Source organism: Trichomycterus rosablanca, chromosome 13 (genome assembly GCF_030014385.1).
Source record: "Trichomycterus rosablanca isolate fTriRos1 chromosome 13, fTriRos1.hap1, whole genome shotgun sequence".
Taxonomy (NCBI): domain Eukaryota; kingdom Metazoa; phylum Chordata; class Actinopteri; order Siluriformes; family Trichomycteridae; genus Trichomycterus; species Trichomycterus rosablanca.
In genome coordinates, this window is record NC_086000.1 from 8,499,317 (window position 1) to 8,522,680 (window position 23,364).

Sequence of the window (23,364 nt, forward strand, 5' to 3'; positions counted from 1 at the left end):
TAATCATTATTATTATTATTGTTATTATTATTATTATTGTTATCATAGCAAATTGAACTACTCTATAATAGTCCAATTTATCATTTTATCAGCTCCACTTACCATATAGAAGCACTTTGTAGTTCTACAATTACTGACTGTAGTCCATCTGTTTCTCCGCATGCTTTGTTATCCCCCTTTCATGCTGTTCTTCAATAGTCAGGACCCCCACAGGACCACTAAAGAGCAGCTATTATTTAAGTGGTGGATCATTCTCAGCACTGCAGTGACACTGACATGGTGGTGGTGTGTTAGTGTGTGTTGTGCTGGTATGAGTGGATCAGACACATCAGTGCTGATAAAGTTTTTAAACACCTCACTGTTACTGCTGGACTGAGCATAGTCCACCAACCAAAAACATCCAGCCAACAGCACCCCGTGGGCAGCGTCCTGTAACCACTGATGAAGGTCTAGAAGATGACCAACTCAAACAGCAGCAATAGATGAGAGATTGTCTCTGACTTTACATCTACAAGGTGAACCAACTAGGTAGGAGTGTCTAATAGAGTGGACAGTGAGTGGACACTGTATTTAAAATCCAGCAGCGCTGCTGTGTCTGACCCACTCATAACAGCACAACACACACTAACACACCACCACCATGTCAGTGTCACTGCAGTGCTGAGAATGATCCACCACCTAAATAATACCTGCTCTGTGGTGGTCCTGTGGGGGTCCTGACCATTGAAGAACAGGGTGAAAGCATGTCAAAAAAGCATGTAGAGAAACAGAAAGACTACAGTCAGTAATTGTAGAACTACAAATTGCTTCTATATGATAAGTGGAGCTGATTAAGTGGACAGTGTAGAAACAAGGAGATGTTTTTAATGTCATGACAACCTTGACCCTGACAATGCATGCCAATTCATATCCATTTACCTTTGTCCATGGATGCAAATACAAAAAAAGGTTTAAAAAACACAGAAACAGCAAGGCAGGAATACTGACAATGCCAAGACTGTGGTAATGCCCCACCAACTTTTAAATACGCTTAAACTCTTGTTCAAGTGAGGACAGCAATAGCACAATCACAGACTACAAATGGATTGTAAATTGTATTTGTCACGTGGGAGAGAAAGGACTCAAGCGTGGAGGTTTAAATAAATAAAAGTTTATTTATTAACAGAAAACACAGAACATCACACACAAGACAGAACTCAAAAACAAACATAAGGAACCCCGATGGACTTTAGCTGGGGAATGCAGGCAGCAACAAAAAGAAAAGAAGAAAACTAAAAGACGCTGGGCGCGAACCCCGGCCGCTCGGGTGAGAGCCGGGCGCGTAACCAGCGCGCTGCTGCCGCGGGGGAAAGCAGATGACTTCATGCGCTTAAGGCGCTACAATTACTTTCGGCTACAAAGCCTCGAAATCGCCTCAGGCGCAGTTCGAGGTAACAGACGGCTCCGTTATCAGCCGCAGCTAGAGCCAATCTGTTAAAGCACACAAAAGGGTGCGGATTCGAACCGGGGCGGCTGGCAGGACAGCCGCGCACTTAGCGGTGTCGCCACCCAGCGGTTGCTGAATCCCAGAATACTTGTTTTACGCTACAAAGCCCCGAAATCGCCTCAGGCGCAGTTCGGGGTAACAGACGGCTCCTTCATCAGCCGCAGCTAGAGCCAATCTGTTAAAGCACACAAAACAGAGTAAAGAAAACCGGTTAACAAAACAGTTACCCAAGCTCCTAGTGCGGATTCGAACCGGGGGTGCTGGCAGACCAACCGAGTGTCTTACCGAGACGCCACCCACCAGCTGCCGAATACCACAGCTAGGTTAGCTAGGTAAACATTAGCGGGGAGAGGACCAGCGCCGTGTCACGGGGCTGGCTTCACCCGCTAATGCTAAATGCTAACGGGAAAAATAAACACAGTACGAGGACTGCACGACATCGCACCACGCTACTTCTAAGAAGGTAAAAGAAAAGCTAATTACCTCAACCTTGCAGTCTACACACCCTGATGGCCTAATGCCACCGGGGGTACCTCTAAAACTACAAAAGAAGCGTGGGGGAGCCGTCAGCAGTCCCCACGGACACCGCAGTGCCCAAAACAAAAGGAGCAAACAAGACAAAAGGTGCGACACCTGCAGCCAGGCGGCGTACCCTTAAATAAGGGAGCCGCAGCTGCAGGTCGTCCACCCTAACGAGCTGGCCTCTTATTAAAGGCCTAGCTCAATACTGCTCTGTAAGGCCTGTGACGTCGGGGAAGAGTGGTAAGTCCCACAAACGCCACAGAACCATTACAGTACCCCCTCCTTAAAGGGACCTCTCCTGAGGTCCCTAGCCAGCGGTCCAGTTCCCCCAGGTTGCTACAGGCAACCGGGGGATTCCCCCAGGTTGCTATAAGCAACCAGGGAGTGCCCCCCCAAAAAAATTATTGGGAGAGAATGGGGGTCCTCCACTGAGTCCAGAAATGGTCGCACCTTTCTGTCACGTGGGAGAGAAAGGACTCAAGCGTGGAGGTTTAAATAAATAAAAGTTTATTTATTAACAGAAAACACAGAACATCACACACAAGACAGAACTCAAAAACAAACATAAGGAACCCCGATGGACTTTAGCTGGGGAATGCAGGCAGCAACAAAAAGAAAAGAAGAAAACTAAAAGACGCTGGGCGCGAACCCCGGCCGCTCGGGTGAGAGCCGGGCGCGTAACCAGCGCGCTGCTGCCGCGGGGGAAAGCAGATGACTTCATGCGCTTAAGGCGCTACAATTACTTTCGGCTACAAAGCCTCGAAATCGCCTCAAGCGCAGTTCGAGGTAACAGACGGCTCCGTTATCAGCCGCAGCTAGAGCCAATCTGTTAAAGCACACAAAAGGGTGCGGATTCGAACCGGGGCGGCTGGCAGGACAGCCGCGCACTTAGCGGTGTCGCCACCCAGCGGTTGCTGATTCCCAGAATACTTGTTTTACGCTACAAAGCCCCGAAATCGCCTCAGGCGCAGTTCGGGGTAACAGACGGCTCCTTCATCAGCCGCAGCTAGAGCCAATCTGTTAAAGCACACAAAACAGAGTAAAGAAAACCGGTTAACAAAACAGTTACCCAAGCTCCTAGTGCGGATTCGAACCGGGGGTGCTGGCAGACCAACCGAGTGTCTTACCGAGACGCCACCCACCGGCTGCCGAATACCACAGCTAGGTTAGCTAGGTAAACATTAGCGGGGAGAGGACCAGCGCCGTGTCACGGGGCTGGCTTCACCCGCTAATGCTAAATGCTAACGGGAAAAATAAACACAGTACGAGGACTGCACGACATCGCACCACGCTACTTCTAAGAAGGTAAAAGAAAAGCTAATTACCTCAACCTTGCAGTCTACACACCCTGATGGCCTAATGCCACCGGGGGTACCTCTAAAACTACAAAAGAAGCGTGGGGGAGCCGTCAGCAGTCCCCACGGACACCGCAGTGCCCAAAACAAAAGGAGCAAACAAGACAAAAGGTGCGACACCTGCAGCCAGGCGGCGTACCCTTAAATAAGGGAGCCGCAGCTGCAGGTCGTCCACCCTAACGAGCTGGCCTCTTATTAAAGGCCTAGCTCAATACTGCTCTGTAAGGCCTGTGACGTCGGGGAAGAGTGGTAAGTCCCACAAACGCCACAGAACCATTACAGTATTTGTTTTACATTGTTTAGACTATTTTTTAATTTCAGTACTGCAGGTTTACTGTTGCTGAGAGATTTTATGGTTTTCTCTTCTCGCAACAGAATTGTATTTGTATTGTTACTCTCCAAAAGGGCAACACTGGAATGTTTTACTGTGTCTGAATACAGCATTTTATTGATGTCGTGCTCCCACAGAGATTCATTTCATCCCATCCTGTGCCTTACTACTCTGTTGTAATGGCTGTTCACATTGACATCATAGCTGTAAGTTTAATATTGTATCACAGGTACTACTCAGTGTTAAAAGCATGAAAATTGAATCTGGGTCACTTGCCAGAACCAGAGCTGTCATATTGCCGCATTTCTACATCTCGCTAACGTCTTTTTAAGTATTAATGACCAAACTATGCCATTGGGGCTGATGTTTGTCAGATAAAATTACATACATTCAATAGGAAAGCTAGAAGTTAATCTTTCAGATGCCTTCTGGGTAGACAGAATATGCCATGTAACCATTCTTGATGAAAAGCCTGTCGGAAGACTTGCTGGAACTAATGGGCAAATTTAAGCATTTTAACAACTGCTCACTAAATATATATAGAATTTTAGAACATCGTATAATAACTGGGATGTTAGCATAGTTCTAAATTTGAGCTTGCTAAAAGGATTTGCAGAGCAAAAGGTTGAAAAGCAAATTTAAGAGATTAGTCATTTTAATTAACAGTAAAATCAGATATGAAGGAAAACCATATAAGACAGCAACATGGGTTCGATCATGGGTTAAATGAGTTTAAATCTTACCACAGGTCACTGTCTATAAGAAGTGTGGGTTTCCTCTGGGTACTGTGGTGTTCTCCTGCCTCCTAAAATCATTAACAAGTTATTTATGCAATTTTCTCCCCTTTTTAGCGCGTCCAATTGCCCGATTGCGTCATGCTTCCTCTCCACCAATGACGATCCCTGCTCTGATTGAGGAGAACGAAGCTAACCCACGCCCCCTCCGACACGTGGGCAACACTTTGATGAGTGCAGTGCAGCTCAGCACTGTGTACGGAGAGACACACCCTGACAGGACTCCTTTCTCATCTCTGTTCAGGCGCCATCAGTCAGCCAGCAGAGGTCGTAATTGCATTAGTTATGAGAGAGAGAGACCCTATCCGGCTTAGTCCCACCCATATCTGAACAACAGGCCAATCGTTGTTCATGTGGCCGCTCAGCCCAGCCGGCAGGCAGAGCTGAGATTCGATACGATGTATACGAGATCCCAGCTCTGGTTCCAGCGTGTGTTTTTAACGCTGCGCCACCTGAGCGGTCTTAAATTTCATCTTAAAGTCTGAATTAGTTAAATAAAAAAAGGAAAAATTACATAGTATTTTAGAGTAGCAGGATATTTTGTTAAAATTGAGGTGGGGTGGCAAGATGGCTCGGTGGGTAGCACTGTCGCCTCACAGCAAGAAGGTCCTGCGTTCGATCCCCAGGTGGGATAGTCCGGGTCCTTTCTGTGTGGAGTTGGCATGGTCTTCCCTGTGTCTGCATGGGTTTCCCCTGGGAGCTCTGGTTATCTCCCACAGTCCAAAGAGGTGCAAGTGTGAGGTGAATTCGAGAAATTGTTTCTGATTGTGTTTGACATTAAACTTGTGAACTAATGAACCTTGTGTATAAGTGTATAAAACACAACGTTAAAATCCTCAAAAAATAAATAAAACTAAGATGTCACAATTTTTTTACCACAACATAATATTACAGATTTAAAACATTCAAAATCTAAGAGACAAGATAATTTCAAGTCAAGTCAATTTTATTTGTATAGCACTTTATACAATAAACATCGTCTCAAAGGAACTTTACAGAATCCAGGACCGACAGATCAGAAACCCCTGTTGAGCAAGCCGAGGGCGACAGTGGCAAGGAAAAACTTCCTTTAAAATACAGGAAGAAACCTTGAGAGGAACCAGACTCAGCAGGGACCCCCTTCCTCCTTGGGTGGCCTGGATGATAATTTGAATAAATAGAATTTACACAAATCATACAAACATGAAATTAAGTTGAACTAACAGTTGAACTAGCAAAACAATAATTCAGTCCAGTCTGTGATAAAGTCCGTAGTGAGTTCTTGACATTTTTGGTGCAAACACGCCCAGTTTCCATCACATCTAGCAGGAGCAGCATTGTTGGCACAGCAGCCTCGACAACTTTGGGTGGGTAAACAGGTCCCTCAGAAACCTGTTGGTCCTCCTTGCAGATGTAAAGTCAGAGACGATCGCTCATCCATTGCTGCTGTTTGAGTTGGTCAACTTCGAGACCTCGGGGTGCTGTTGGCTGGATATTTTTGGTTGTTGGACTATTCTCAGTCTAGCAGGGACAGTTAAGTGTTTAAAAACGCCAGCAGCGCTGCTGTGTCTTATCCACTCGTACCAGCACAACACACACTAACACACCACCACCATGTCATTGTCACTGCAGTGCTGAGAATGATCCACCACCCAAATAATACCTGCTCTGTGGTGGTCCTGTGGGGGTCCTGACCATTGAAGAACGGCATGAAAGGAGGCTAACAAAGCATGCAGAGAAACAAATGGACTCCAGTCAGTAATTGTAGAACTACAAAATGCTTCTATATGGTAAGTGGAGCAAATAAAATGGATAATGTGTGTCGAAACAAGGAGGTGATTTTAATGTTATGGCTGATCTGTGTATATATTAATATATATACTGTGAAAATGAATATCTGGTAGTACAAAGAGGACATACGTTTGAAAACAAGGTATCAATACAGAGACTTTTGACTTGCTTTTGACAAGAGAAGCATTTTTACTCTCAGGAGACAAAGTACACTGTTCATGCTGGTAAATATGCTTTCCACAACATGATAAAATATTCTTTAGACTCTCTATTACCAGATAGATTTTTATTTGTAGAGAGCTTACTGTCTGACCAAGAAATGAAAGAAATGAGTGAAAACATGTCCCCAAACCCCTTACTTTATTATAGAAATCTCCTGGCACTGCTTTTGTCCTGAAACATATTGCAAAAGCCTTGCATACTTAATAAGTGCGTAAATTCTACCAGATGGCTTTTACTGGAGCTTTTGTTCCCTTTGCTGAGCCTTTGTTGGAAGAAAAATAATTCATAGTGAATTAAAAACCATTGATAATACAGAAGTACCGAGTGCCGGTGCAGAGCACACAGTAGCTCAGCTGTATTCAGGATTTGCACCACCATGGGAAAGCACTGGATGTGGATCTGCTATCTGCTGGATGCACCCCCCCCCCCCTTCCCCCCACTTCTTTTTTTTTCCTAAAGTCTTGTTGAGATTTAAATAAGCCCTAAAATTACTTGAGGGCCTTTTTATGTAAATTCGGTTAAGGTTGCACAGCCGAACCCAGCTTCTTATTTGTAAATGCTATTTGCTTTCTAGCTAAAGGCCTTGGGCCCGGTGCCCATTTGGGAATCTGCTGTATGGAACACGGAGAAGTGAAATACGTTTTCAGTCCCTAACATATTAAATATTGCTTCGAGCTCTTTGTGATTATCAGCTGCTCTCCACCAGAGCAGATGTGTAAATCAGCTTTGAAATGTTAGCTCTGATGACAGTCCAAGACCTTCAAGCTCAGCATTGTTGTTTTTAGAAAAGAAAAAAAAAATTGCAAACTTGGCCCTGTGCGTGTAGTTCTATTTGACTGGCACTGCTTCATAACTAAATGATTACAAAAGGCTGTTATGCGCATATTTGTGAGCCTGGGGAGGCCACGTTCTGGCCGAATCAAAGAGCTAAGTAGAGCCAGGCTGCTAAATGCTTTCTCCAAAGGAAATGCTTTGCCTGTATACACCTGGTGCCTGTTACATGTTCCTAGCATACTTCAGCAATACAGCTACTATTATATTATACAAGAATAGGAAAGCAGAGTTTTGAGTTTGGATATACACCAATAACATTGTCAATTTTATCAGCTCCACTTACCATATAGAAGCACTTTGTAGTTCTACAATTAATGACTGTAGTCCATCTGTTTCTCTGCATGCTTTGTTATCCCCCTTTCATGCTGTTCTTTAATGGTCAGGACCCCCACAGGACCACTACAGAGCAGGTATTATTTGGGTGTTGGATCATTCTCAGCACTGCAATATCCAGCCAACAGCGCCCCGTGGGCAGTGCAGCTCAGCGTTGTGTACTGAGAGGACACACCCTGAGAGCACTCCTTTCTCATCTCTGTGCAGGCGCCATCAATCAGCCAGCAGAGGTCGTAATTGCACCAGTCATGAGAGAGAGAGAGAGAGAGAGACCCCATCCGGCTTAGTCCCGCCCATATCTGAACAACAGGCCAATCGTTGTTCATGTGGCCGCTCAGCCTTAGCCGGTAGGCAGAGCTGAGATTCGATACGATGTATTCGAGATCCCAGCTCTGGTTCCAGCGTGTGTTTTTACCGCTGCGCCACCTGAGCGGCCAAAATGTGTCTATTAAATAGAGAAAAAAAATTACACCTGAACTTAATAATTAGGGGTGTCAACATACTTTTAGCCTGACATATCATAATAACATTGGTTTATGCTAGCACGTATCTAACTGGGCAGCAATCCAACAAAAAACCCTAATACAAATAGGACAGAAAACAACACATTGACATCTTGTTAATGGAGATATGCATATGAGCTGCAGGTGTCTAAAAAATTGTGAGAAACGCTTTACAATCCCAGGTGAACGTCAGGATCTTTGACACATGCCGTGGCTGGAACAGAGGCTCCTGGCGGCGTTTCGGTGTGTCCAGCCATCTGTACACAACATGTCATGTTTTCTGTCACCCTCTTTCCCCCTGGGTTTAATGTGGGGAGCTTCAGGACACAGGGCTTCCTGTGAGAGTGAACAGATGTCACATGGCTTTGTGGCTGTACTCGGGTTGTGTACTCTTTGGTGTGACAGGTAGCGGGTTCTCCCTGAAGTGCTGAACCACAGAGGTGTCACATTTTCCCTTATGATATGGAAGACAGCAGAAAGAGAAGAATGGGATCAGGGAAATGTCAAAATAATGTTTTAAAAGTGTTGCACTGCTGCCTAAAATAGCAACGTTAAGCTGCAGTACAGTGGGAAAAGTATTTGTAACTGAGTTATTGAGCGTATGTATGAGTTAATTGTGTCGAAAATAACTAACTGTATTATGACCACTTCCTACTTTCAACATCGGCAGCGCGTAGCTCATAAGGGAAGTCACGTTTCGTAAGCTGGCTTGGTGGGTATATATATAAACACCGATCAGCCATAACATTAAACCACCTCCTTGCTTCTACACACACTGTCCATTTTATCAGCTCCACTTACCATATAATATCACTTTGAAGTTCTACAATTACTGACTGTAATCCATATATTTCTCTACATACTTTTTAACCTCCTTTTACTCTGTTCTTCAATGTTCAGGACTCTCCCAGGACCACCACGAGCAGGGTTCTTTGGATCATTCTCAGCACTGCAGTGACACTGACATGGTGGTGGTGTGTTTATGTGTGTTGTGCTGGTATGAGTGGATAAGACAGCAATGCTGATGGAGTTTTTAAACACCTAACTGTCACTGCTGGACTGAGAATAGTCCACCAACTAAAAATATCCAGCCAACAGCGCCCCGTGGGCAGCGTCCTGTGACCACTGATGAAGGTCTAGAAGATGACCAACTCAAACAGCAGCAATAGATGAGCGATCGTCTCTGACTTTACATCAACAAGGTGGACCAACTAGGTAGGAGTGTCTAATAGAGTGGACAGTGAGTGGACATGGTATTTAAAAAGTCCAGCAGCGCTGCTGTGTCTGATCCACTCATACCAGCACAACACACACTAACACACCAGCACCATGTCAGTGTTACTGCAGTGCTGAGAATGACCCACCACCCAAATAATACCTGCTCTGTCGTGGTCCTGAGAGAGTCCTGACCATTGAAGAACTGCATGAAAGTGGGCTAACAAAGCATGCAGAGAAACAGATGGACTACAGTCGGTAATTGTAGAACTACAAATTGCTTCTATAAATGGACAGTAAGTGTAAAAACAAGGAGGTGGTGTTAATATTATTGTTAATGTGACTGGTGTATATCTGCACATATATCCCTCGTTGCTGTCATGGGTAAAAGTACCATGTGTAAAACTGTCTTCCCTGGGGTGGATGGGATCTTCTAGCAAGACAATGCAACATGTCACATGGCTAGAAATGTCAGACATTGGTTGGAAGAGCATGACCAAGTACTACCCAGACCCTCTAATTCCCCAAACTTGAATTCAACTGAGCATCTCTGGGACCACCTTGATCGTCGTATTCGCTGTAAGTATCTTCCCCCATGCACCTTCCAGCAGCTGTGGGATGCACTGCAGTCAGCATGGCTCCAGATACCTGTGACAACCTACCAGGAGTCACTCCCAGCCTGTCTAGCTGCTGTACACGGTGGTTACTCTAGACATTAGCTAGTGGTCATAATAATGTGACTCGACTGTATATATACACAATGTCAGAAATTTTCATGGTCCTGGAAAACTATGAAATGAAATAATCTCCTCTTTTAGCATTTGTAACAGCATCTTAGTTTTCACCATGATTACGACACTTAAAAGCCCAAATCTCTGGTTGAGAGATCAAATTAAGACTTGATATTGAGTGTCCAATGGTTTAATCATGTTATAACCCAACTTTAGGTCATACAGATAAGCAATATTTTGTAGAGGTTGAATAATTGAGACATGGCAGTGTTAAAAATATATCCTGTCACTATAAAATACAACATCATTTATTTTCTTTGTTCCTTTGCTGCATCATTTAACTGTTAGATCTTATTTAAAGGAAAATCTGGCTTTGAAGGAAGGTTTATCATTTAAATCCTTATTTTATTCAGGGGATTGGAAGTTTCTCAATGCAACTATGTGTGTGTAGTCTCAGAAAATGAATTATTTACACTTATTGTGTGCTGTTGTGCTGTAACTGTTCAGCCATTCAAAATGCACAATGATGGTAGACGTACCTAATAAATTGATCAGTATGTTCTTATTTGCTCTGACAGGCCTTATTTATGGTTTCAGATTCAGATTAAATTCATTCCAAGTGCTATCCAAGTACTGTATTGGTATGCGCTTTAATATGAGAGAATCACATTAGTATCAGATGGATTTTGCTGAAACTGGAGCAGCTGCGATCACCACTGAAACATAAATATAGTTTATTACCGCTTTTATGATTTGCACCTTGAGTAATTCAAGGCATGAGCATTTGGTGTAGGATATTTGGCAGCATTTGTAAAAATGTTCTATCAGTAAAGCAAGATGTAATGGACAGATGTAGCCAAATGAAGCGATAGTAGCAGCTGTTCTATGGTTTGGCGTACCATGTGATCTTGTTTAACCCTCAGCACACTTTTTTAGCACAGGCTACTTTTTCAATGAGATGAAATGCTCCTGCTTTATGGGAAAAAAATTTATGTTAGCATAAAAAGATTCATCTTTATGAAGGAAATGTACACACTCAGTGAAACTGTTGGATAGAAATCACGCTATCAATTTAAATCACTGGTGCTTTTCTTTATTACGTAAATAATGACTTCTTTATTGGTTAGCGGTTAAATTGATGCTCAGAGGGATCTTCAAAAAGTTTGCGCTTTTATATTTTCATTAGAAATGTGAGGGTGGGTGGAGTAGTAATTGGTCGTGTCTAAGAGACTGAGAGAGAGCTTATAGTCTGGATTTAGCGCCATCTGATTTCCACCTTTTTGGACCGTTCAAAGAAGCTTTAAAAGGAAGAAGATTTTCATGTGATGATGATGTGAAAGCACTAGTGCATCAGTGGCTATGCGCTTAACCAATACCATTTTTTGCTGATGGCATTAAAAAGTTGGTACGATGCTGGGAAAAATGCATCGGATACTATGACTATGTAGAAAATGTACGTATTTTATTTTTAAAATTCTTAATAAATAGAGTTAAAAAGTGCAAAAACTTTTTGAAGAGTCCTGTATCAATGATATCTATATATGATATTTGAACATGTTGATTTATTATCTACATTTCCACTAAATCAAAAAAACTCACCATTTTACTCAAACAGCAACAACAAACTTCTATGTACTATTGTGACGTACACTGATCAGCCATAACATTAAAACCACCTCCTTGTTTCTACACTTACTGTCCATTTTATCAGCTCCACTTACCATATAGAAGCACTTTGTAGTTCTACAATTACTGACTGTAGTCCATCTGTTTTCCTGTATGCTTTGTTAGCTCCCTTTCATGCTGTTCTTCAATGGTCAGGACCCCCACAGGACCCCCACAGAGCAGGTATTATTTAGATGGTGGATGATTCTCAGCACTGCAGTGACAATGACATGGTGGTGGTGTGTTAGTGTGTGTCGTGTTGGTATGAGTGGATCAGACACAGCAGCGCTGCTGGAGTTTTTAAATACCGTGTCCACTCACTGTCCACTCTATTACACTCCTACCTGGTTGGTCCACTTTGTAGATGTAAAGTCAGAGACAATCGCTCATCTATTGCTGCTGTTTGAGTTGGTCGTCTGCAAGACCTTCATCAGTGGTCACAGGATGCTGCCCACGGGGCGCTGTTGGCTGGATAATTTTGGTGTGACAGTGAGGTGTTTAAAAACTCCATCAGCATTGCTGTGTCCGATCCACTCATACTAGCACAACACACACCAACACACCACCACCACGTCAGTGTCACTGCAGTGCTGAGAATGACCCACCACCCAAATAATACCTGCTCTGTGGTGGTCCTGTGGGGGTCCCGACCATTGAATAACAGCATGAAAAGGGGCTAACAAAGCATGCAGAGAAACAGATAGACTACAGTCAGTAATTGTAGAACTACAAAGTGCTTCTATATGGTAAGTGGAGCTGATAACATGGACAGTGTGTGTAGAAACAAGAAGATAGTTTTAATGTTATTTATTAGTTCATTTACTTATACCACTTATATTTATATATATTTCCTTATCAGTCACTGTTATATTTTCTGAATATTTCCCCACCACTTTGAAGACTCAACATAATACCCTTTTCTTCATAACTAAATTTGTTGGCTAACTAATGAGAAGAACGTTGAGAATCCACATGCATCTGTTTGAAGGCTCAAGAATCCTGAGCATCAATGAAAGCTGTTATGAAAGCTGTCCAAGTGACAGTAGGTAAATATACCTTCCAGTGCCTGCACAACCTTACTTTCTTAATGGTCAGCTTGTCTGGCTTGGTAGACACCATCAGTAAACATCAGTAAACATAGTCGCAGGAACAGGTGCATAGTTTCCCACATGCAGAGGGGTAAACATACACCTCCCTGGCATAAACAGACCGTAAAACTCAAAAGGACTGCAAACTTCAAAGTCCTTTTGACCAGCTGTAACTCATGCTGGCACCAATAGCCCAAACATAAACCTTCAATAATGAACAGCCTCTGGTAATATTCCATTTGAGTAAAGCATTTTAACATTCTTGCACTAGATGCCAAGTTTTAATGATATTATAGTCCACATCCAGATCAATGACAATTGAAAGCGAATAGATAAGTGGGGAAACATAAGTGCTGATGTTTGTAGCCAGGTGGACTGCATTATACAACTAAGCCATTAATATAGTTTTATTTTTTGTGACACGCATAGCATGCTAAGCAGGCCTAGTACAGCCAGTGAATTGAAATTAAGATGGCAGGAGGAAAAAAATCCAAGTTGTAGCATAGATGCTTAGTTGTCTATTGGTTCAGATGGAACAACTACTAAAATCAAAGTAGTATTTAGAATGAAAGGGGAAAATTGTGGTAGATAATACACTTTTAATAATATATAGAAAAGATCAGATTTGTACATGTAATCAGACTGGCAGAACAGTCTATCCAGGGTTGCAGTGCATGAGTACCTCATTATAAAGACAAATACATATTTGAGATTTTATTAGCATGAAAACTATATGCACCTGTCTACACATATGTGGAAAGAATATTCTTGCCAAGTGGATGTGTGGTGCTTACTGACAAAACAAAACTTTCTTGAAGCCTTGATATTCACTGTAAAGCAATTATGTTGCTCTGATATCCTGTCCACATTTTGTTTGCATGGTTTGGGTCAACTTACCCCCTAAGAGGAAGAACTGACTACAAAATAGCCCTGATCAGTGTGATGATTTTTATTCTGCTTTAAATGGTCGCTTCCAGGATGACAAGGCGTCTTTTTAAATTGTGGCAAAAGGACAGTTGTAGCCTAGCAGTTAAAGCACTGAACTAGTAATCAAAAGGTTGCTGGTTCAAGCCCCACATTTACATTTTCCGCATTTAGCAGACGCTCTTATCCAGAGCGTCGTACAGAAGTGCTTCCATAGTAAACATTACCTTACTCTAGTTTAAGTAGACAACAGTCCAAGGATACAGGTTGCCACTGTTGGGCCCTTAAGCAAGGTCCTTAACCCTCGATTGCTTAGACAGTATACTGTCACAGTGCTACAAGTTGCTTTGGATAAAAGCGTCTGCTAAATGCAGTAAATGTAAATTGCATGAGTAGTTAAAGGAGTATGAAAACGATGTTAATTATATGCTATGGCATTAGCTCAGCTAAACATCAACACCAAACACCAGCACCAACAAAACACTGATTAATGGTTAATATTTTAAAAGAATGATATTCCATCTCTCCAGTGTAGTTCCAGAGACTTTTAGAATTGATTTCAGTGCTTATAGACGCTGCTTTGTTGTTTTTGTTTTTTTTATTATTTATATTTTGTGGCCAACAATCTTACTAAAATATTTGATATAATTTTGAATAACTTAAAATAATTTTTAATGAAATCAAATTTATTTGTATAGCGCTTTTTACAACAGACCAAAAACCCTTGCTGAGCAAGCCGAGGGCGACAGTGGCAAGGAAAAACTCCCTTAATTATTTATTTTGATAAATTTGATGTAATTTTTATATTTATTTTGATATAAATAATTATTTTGATATTAATGAATTATTTATTTAATATTATTATTATTATTATTAGTGGTAGTAGTACAGTAGACCCTTGAGTTACAAACGGTTTACCATACAAACATTTTGGGTTACGAACGATCTTTTTCAATGTAACGGATTACAAACCGAAATTCTCGAAACACGTGACGTCACGAACAAGTTGACTCTAAGCATATCTCTCTCTATATACAGTGAGCGAACAGTCGGACAGCGGACAGTGTTTTTTCAGTGTTTTCTTTATATTTTGTACAATTCTATATTAAAATGGCCCCAAAGAATGTGCAGAGAAAGCTTAGTGGTGAGGAAATTAACAAATCGATTACTATTTGTTGTTGTATAATTACTCCTGCCAGTAGCTGTCACTGTATATCAGACAGAGGGGACATTGAGTGAGAAAGAAGGAAGTTATTCTTTCGTGCAATTACACCTACAAAATACAACACTATTAAAATAAAAAAGGAGATAATAGAGAAATATGAGAGTTATTGTTGTTGCTGGTAGATACATTTTATAAAAAAAGGAAATTTATTATGGTGTATGGTACAGCTGTACTGAAATGTGATGTGTTTTTTATGTACAGTATTACTGTGTATTGTTGTTGATTATTGTTTATTACAGTATTATATATTCTATAATTTAAGATTAAGGGAAAATATGCTTGTATTTTTAACAAAAAAGACAATTTAAGACATTAGAAAGGTTGGGTAAGGGGGTGGTTTCGGAGGTCTGGCACAAATTAATTCTGTTTACATTATTTCTTATGGGAAAAATAGATTTAACTAACGAACATTTTGACTTAAGAACAGCCCTTCAGAACCAATAAAATTCGTAAGTCAAGGGTCCACTGTAGTAGTATTTTTATTTATGTATTTTTTTATTTTTTTATTTTTGCAATTTCAGCGCATTTAAGTTGTAAAGGTTTAACTACTTTTCATTTTGCATTTCTAGAGATTACATTATTTTCTAAGGACAGGACCCATGTCTATAGTTGTCCCTTATTTGTTATTTACACCTTTGAGTTCCATTGTTTACTCCGTTGCTAAAATGCAAGGCGTTAGCACTTCAGAGTGCAATGAACACTTGATTACTTTAGGAAAGTAATTGCTTTGCTTAATCTGTTACCGTTCGATGTCATTCGATTACACTGTTAACCAGAATTAATTACTGCTCCTGCGGCATGTTCAGCATTCGGAAAACTATTGTTTAGCATCCCAGTGAGCAATTAGTGGTGATCTGTACTAAATAAAACAGGGCATTATATTGCCAAACGACCAAATGAGCTCTAAACAATAATTCATTTTTCACTAACCTTTAAATTTTCATACACAAATCAGCAGCCTTACAAACATTTTTTTTTTTTTTACTGTTTTTCAAGAATGTCCTCTGCAGCAGGAAGTGCTGGTGCTGCATACCTCCAGTGAGTTGGGTACCTGGGTTCAGTCCTTGCCTTTGTCTGCTGTTTGCAGGGAGTCTGTTTGTGCATTGAAAAGTGCAGAAGTTTGTTGTGTGTACAGGATGTTTTCATTTACTCAACTATACAAGATACAACTATTTTAATGAAGTCATACATAACATACAGTAAAACCACTGGATAACAATAACAATATACACTGATCAGCCATAACATTAAAACCACGTCCTTGTTTCTACACTCACTGTCCATTTTATCAGCTCCACTTACCATATAGAAGCACTACATACCTTTGTTAGCCTGCTTTCACCCTGTTCTTTAATGATCAGGACCACCACAGGACCACCACAGAGCAGGTACTTTTAGGTGGTGGATCATTCTCAGCACTGCAGTGACACTGACATGGTGGTGGTGTGTTAGTGTGTGTTGTGCTGGTATGAGTGGATCGGACACAGCAGCGCTGCTGGACTTTTTGAAATACAGTGTCCACTCACTGTCCACTCTATTAGACACTCCTACCTAGTTGGTCCACCTTGTAAATGTAAAGTCAGAGACGATCGCTCATCTATTGCTGCTGTTTGAGTTGGTCATCTTCTAGACCTTCATCAGTGGTCACAGGACGCTGCCCACGGGGCGCTGTTGGCTGGATATATTTTTGGTTGGTGGACTATTCTCAGTCCAGCAGTGACAGTGAGGTGTTTTTAAACTCCATCAGCATTGCTGTGTCTGATCCACTCATACCAGCACAACACACACTAACACACCACCACCATGTCAGTGTCACTGCAGTGCTGAGAATCATCCACCATCCAAATAATACCTGCTCTGTAGTGGTCCTGGGAGAGTCCTGACCATTGAAGAACAGCATGAAAGGGGCTAACAGAGCATGCAGAGAAACAGATGGACTACAGTCAGTAATTGTAGAACTACAAAGTGCTTCTATATGGTAAGTGAAGCCAATAAAATAGACAATGTGTGTAGAAACAAGGAGGTGGTTTTAATGTTATGGCTGATCAGTGTATAACAAAAGATCATGCATAAGTCATGTGTTCATGTGTTTTAACCCAGGTTAACTGTGAACACATCTTTCTCCTGAGAGTTTATCTTAGCAAGTTCATCTCTTAAAATCCTTAGCTAAGGTCATTAGTACTATCATTAACTCTGTCATGTCTGTGGTTTAGTTGTCTAACCCTTGTAAAGGTAGCTGACTCGAGGCCCTGCTCTTCTGGATTTGGTTATGTTAACAATAGGGTGGAACGTCGCCCTAAATGTCGTGGACCTATCCAGTTAGCAGTGGCAGGGGTCTCGTAAAAATGCCTCTCAGGATTGTGAAAATAATGACCATCACTGGCGCAAACAGACGAGCCCTATCCTAAAGTGTTTCCTTATGTGCTCAGCCGAGGGTCGGAGAGGTTGTCTGCACTGGCTAATCTCATGTGAGAAGGCATGGTCTGACATAGCACTTTCAGCTCCATTCGCCCAATATGAATCTGCTTCCAATTTCTCTTCTATAGCACTATAAGCAACCAGAAAGCAGAGCAAAAGTGAATTAATGGCTGGGAGATTTATTTGTTTGGTGTAATATGGACTGTAAAACAGTAAGAGCTCGGTCAGCCCCTCGCAGGCCCCCTGCCCCTGGGGTACAATCAAAAGCTGGCAGTAAATCAATAGAGTTGGAAGGGGTTTTTATAACCAGAGTTTAACACCATGCTCTAAGTGCTCTAGGTGGCAGGTCATTTGTTCATTAGGGCGACTTATCACAATAAACAGTGGCAACTCTGATTGGGCGAGTGGCGATGTGCTTTGAAAAAAAGAACCAGAAAAAAGTGAGAGTTAAAAAATCTCTCTGGTGGATAAGAGTGGACCTAATAAGACATGGCTGGGGGAGTAAAGATTAAAAAGTGTAATTACCAGTGGAGTGAGACAGGACTCCACAGTGGTTTTATAGGGACCTGCACTGGAATCACGCTCTAATGCAGTGATCAGGATATGAATTGCTATGAATGTAACCAGATTGTGTTGGGCTTCCTACTGAGAAGGAAGAAGAGAGGTCAGAGGATGGAAGTAGTAGACACAGACGGCTTCTTGTTCTTGTTTTAAATGAACTAAATATACGTATTATCAGTTATTTAAATTGTTATACTGTGGACACTGTGGTTCAGTGGTCTACTGAGCAAGACCTCCATTGCTGAGATCCAAGTTTAAATTCCAGCTGTGCTATTGATCAGAAGGGTGCCTACACAGACCTTATTTGGTAAATCTGATAACAGGACGGCTAAGGGAACTACAGCCTCTGCTGGTTGGTAGAGGCGCCTCTGATAGAGGTGGTAGGATCACATACAGCAGTGTACGACTTTCTGTTCGCAATACTGCACTTTGTGAGACCCCATGTGTAAAGAAGCGGTCAGTAGTCAGTAAGACTGTGGCTCTCCTTGGTTAGGGTGAAGGTCTGCCATGGCAGAAGAAGTTGCAATTAGGGAACTGGATCTGCTTCAACCTGATCAACAGTGACTTTAAGAGAGGATAAAACCCACAACTGTGCATCATCCAATTTATCAGCTGCATCACAAAACTGCCTATAAATATACAGTGTATAAACATTTAAAGTGAAGACCGTAAATTATCCTGTCATTCTATAATAGCAGAACAAGCTAATAGCAACAAGTGATTTAAAGAGTGATTTAAACCCACAACAGAAGTCATATTGGCTGCATCCCAAACCACATACAGCTGTACAAAATAGCATGTCAAATTAGTGCACTAATGTATGATGTTGTTAATCCTGTGGTACCTTGTAACTCGACGTTCCCTAAACTTAAATTCTTTGAAACTCGACGCCCTACATGAAGAAATTTTTACCCTTTGTTTACCACTTGGCTTGAGCGGTGCAGTGAAACGTCATCAAAGTGTGCATTTGAGAAACTGCATTTGTGTGGAATAACCGTCAAATCCAGTCTGAAACCATCCACGTGTATCTGTGTTTAGCTGGATTTTCCTCCTGTTTCACTTTTAAACTTATGTTATAGCTCGGGGTTCTGAGAAATTGTGAGAATCAGCTTTTCTAAGTCTAAAACACTTCGTAAATCGTAAAAAGGCTTGATGTGACCATGTAATTAAAAGAACAACATAGAAACAGTAAATCTCTTTTAATTATTACTGCTCATAAGCTCCACTGATTAAATTTCTTACTCGTTTTAGTAGAATAAGTCACGTTAAGTTTTGTGCACCGCCACACTTCATAGAAAATAATGGCACAGCCATGTGAATGCGCATTTACTGAATGGAATATGGTATTCCATGATAAAGCATCTCCACGAAAAAAGACGCATAAGAAAACAGTAAAGAAGTAAAGGATTTACTAGTGTAGATTTTATTGCATTTTTATATTGAATTTGTATTTTAGTATTTTTTAAATATTATAATATGTTGTTATTTTTAGTGTATCAGTGTCAAAAACAGGGTAGCACTGTCGCCTCACAGCAAGAAGATCCTGGGTTCGTCTTGGTCCTTTCTGTGCGGAGTTTGCATGTTCCCCCCGTGTCTGCATGGGTTTCCTCCGGGAGCCCCGGTGTCCTCCCACAGTCCAAAAACATGCAGTCAGGTTAATTGGAGACACTGAATTGCCCTATAGGTGAATGGGTGTGTGTGTCTGCCCTGCCCTGCCCTGTCCTTGTCCAGGGTGTTACTGTGTGACTTGCGCCCATCGAAAAAGCTGGGATAGGTTCCAGCACCCCCCTGCGACCCTGATTGGATAAGCGGTTAAGAAAGTGGGTAAGTGAGTGAGTGTCAAAAACAACCCCATAATTTCCTGCATGCTTATGGGAAAAAAATATCTTGAAACCCAACGCCTTTTAAACTCAACATTACTCCCAGGACCAACTGACATCCAGTTTAAAGGTGCCGGTGTACTATAAATCTTGATATTAGAGCAAGCCATAGCCCAGTGGTTAAGGCACAGGACTAGTAATCCAAAGGTTGCTGGTTCAAGCCCCACCACTGCTAGGTTGCTGCTGTTGGGCCCTTGAGCAAGGCCCTTAACCCTCAGTTGCTCAGGCTGTATACTGTAACTGTAATGTAAGTCGCTTTGGATAAAGGTGTCTGCTAAATGCCGTAAATGTAAATATTACAGCAACTTTCTCAACAAACACTCAAATTGCAAATTCTTGTGAAATTGTTTAATTTAGCAAACATAATAGTTTGTTAATGAACAACAATATACAACCTAAGCATGTTAGGGCAACATAATGCATTTATAAAGCTACTCTGTCTCTTGGTTTCATAAATTGGCTGAACTACTTATAAGCTGCGTGGTACGACTTTGAGGAATGTGCTGTACGTCTACGGTGAACTAGTAGTACTAGTAGAACTAGTAGTAGTAGTGAACTGACCATCTTGCCTGTAGACATTTCTTTTCTTCTTGGATTCAGTAAACATCAATCTAATGAGTGCATTAGGAAACATGTGAAAAATGTCAGTAGGTGTGCCTCAGAGCACCAACGGTTGTCTTTTAGTCTCAATACTCATGTTTTAGAATGTTCTGAACTGGCCCTGTGAATGGCCTAAAAAGCATTCAGAATGTGCGAGTACATAAATTGAAAAATGGTTGCATTTTCCAAGCCTTTGATTCCTTGTCCTCGGCAATGGGGGAATTCAGGGTCAGTGATTTATGTCACTTATGTCTCTATCTTGCCTTTCAATGAAGCATAAAACTCTCATTTCCAAACTCGGCTTTTTAAATCTTTCACCTCAGTAGTGTGCGGCATGGTTATGAAAAAAACCCTGCTCAATTATTTCACCAAGGCTGGTATTTGAAAGCGGTCTGCAGTCCATCGTTGTGCTTTATAAGGATGATAAAAGGCTGTTTCTTACCAGTGCTGGATTTTTACAAAGGTCACTCTTAATGGATGTGTTTCCACAGATTTCAGAGCACTGCTCTGCAACATTTATGAGATGCCTGGCTCAGTCAGAGCCCGTGTTTGGGAGTGTTGAGAACTTTGGGCATTGTGCTCATTCTCTGAAAACGTATTGTTTGTGACTGTCAAGCACTGCAGAAGGACAAGCTTTCATCTTTCATTTGCCTTATTTTCACCATCAGATGAATTCTTTACTAACCTCGGCCAAGCACTTGCAAAATCGACAGAATATACTATGTTTTTTGAGGCTTGCTGATGGACTTATTTTCAAAGAGATGCTTTGTGTCTCTTCAGAAAGAAGTCATTTATTTGCCAAGAGAATGATGCAGTATTGGGAGCATAAATTTCAATATAAGCTACAGCATCAATAATGCAACAGATTTCCTGCGCTGGACGATTTTCTTCAACGTCTTTCTTCGGAACGCAATCTTTAAAAGGATTTGATGATAAAAAAGCGCAGTCAGTAAAAGCCATTAATGCCTGCTGCTAGTAAAATAGTCAGCGGAGCATGTTTTTCTCCCCCAATCTTAATACGTAAGAATATAGGCATGACAAATTTTCCACCCTGCCACTTTCTTCTATTAACGTAGACTTACTGGGACTCACAAAACATATACACCGAACAGCACTCCAAAACATGTTCCTTTCCACAAATTACTATTGCAATTTTACTGGTGAGTTTTGTGTTGCCCTGCACTACTAGTAGTAGAATCCTCATGGAACAGCTATTTTTATTCTTGAGCAATCAAAACCACTAGTAATGTCAGGTGTGGACAGTTGACTTTGTGTATGATCTAGAAGGTGATTGGTTGTACTTAAGCAAGTAAGAATTGCTTATCTAAACCAGGCATTTTACTAAATAAATTATGATAATATATCAGTGACTTATAATTCTAATGTAAACAAAGCTGAAAAAAGTTAGACTTGGTTTAATTTATGGTATAATGTGACAAAAGGTAGTGATTTCGTTAAAGAATAATGATTTTCTATAGACAAAACATATTAAGACTATAGAGACCCCACTGGTATAAATGTGAACTTTTCTCCCCTAATCTAGTTGTATCCAATTACCCTGATTGTGTTACGCTTCACCTCTACCGATACAACCCTCCACTGCTGACTGAGGAGCTTTGCAACTGACACGTGTGCAGTACCGACTGCCTCTTTTCACCTGCACGAGGCGAGTTCATATGTGGATCAGCCTTGTGTACAGAGAGCCACACCCTGATCAGCATTATTCCCCAACTCTGAGCAGACGCCATCAGTCAGTCAGCAGAGGTCGTAATTGCACCAGTTATGAGGAACCCTGGTCCGGCTCATCTCACCCTGTGAACAACAGCTGATCGTTGTTCATGCAGCCCTCAGGCCCAGCCGGATGGCAGAGCTGAGATTCGATATGATTTATTTAAAATCCCAGCTCTGGTGTGCTAGCGTATTTTACCTCTGCACCACCTGAGCGACCACCGGGAAATGTTAGAAATAGTACTATTAGAAATAGTATTAAACTTAATAGTATTGACTAGTGGTGTCATAGGTTTAGGCTACCAGCTTTTTAACAAATCCATAATTACAAATAAACAACAAGCAAAACCACTTAAATTGTTGTATTATTTACATTTTCAGCATTTACTTATGACTTACAGTACCGTGACAGTGTATTGTCTAAGCAATTGAGGGTTAAGTGCCTTGCTCAAGGGCCCAGCAGTGATAACCTGGCAGTGATGGGGCTTGAACCAGTGACCTTTTGATTACTAGTCCAGTACCTTAACCGCTAGGCTACAACTGTTGTATTATTTAATGATCAGATTGATGTGTACAGAGAAAATAGGTGTGCAGTGCTGGAAGTGATACATTTGGATGAGTGTTGTTAACCATGATTTGCTTCTCCTTCATTTGCTTCATTGAACCTTCAGCTCTGTCATTTTGAAGCATGGCCATAGGTCGCTCAATCTGTCAATGTGCTGTTCTAATTAAAATCAATGCAAAAATCAGAAAGCAAACATTATCTTAAATAGATTAATAGGCCAACACAAGCTAGCTGTCAAAGCAGGCTGGAGTACAACATGTACAGTACATTTATTATTCAGTTATTTGTCTGCATGCTATTTTGTTATCAGCTCTTACTACTTTGTTAATCTGATTCGATTCTTTCCTCACTCCTTACGAAGACAGACAACACAAGTCAGATAGCAGATCTGTTATCTATCTACAGTATGTTTCTGTCTGTTTCTGTCTGTCTGTCTGTCTGTCTGTCTGTCTGTCTGTCTGTCTGTCTGTTTCTGACTGTCTGACTATATCTGTCTATCTATTTATCTGACTATCTGTCTATCTATATGTTATCTATCTATGTTTCTGTCTGTCTGTCTGTCTATCTGTTTCTGTCTGTCTATCTATCTATCTATCTCACTATCTATGTGTCTG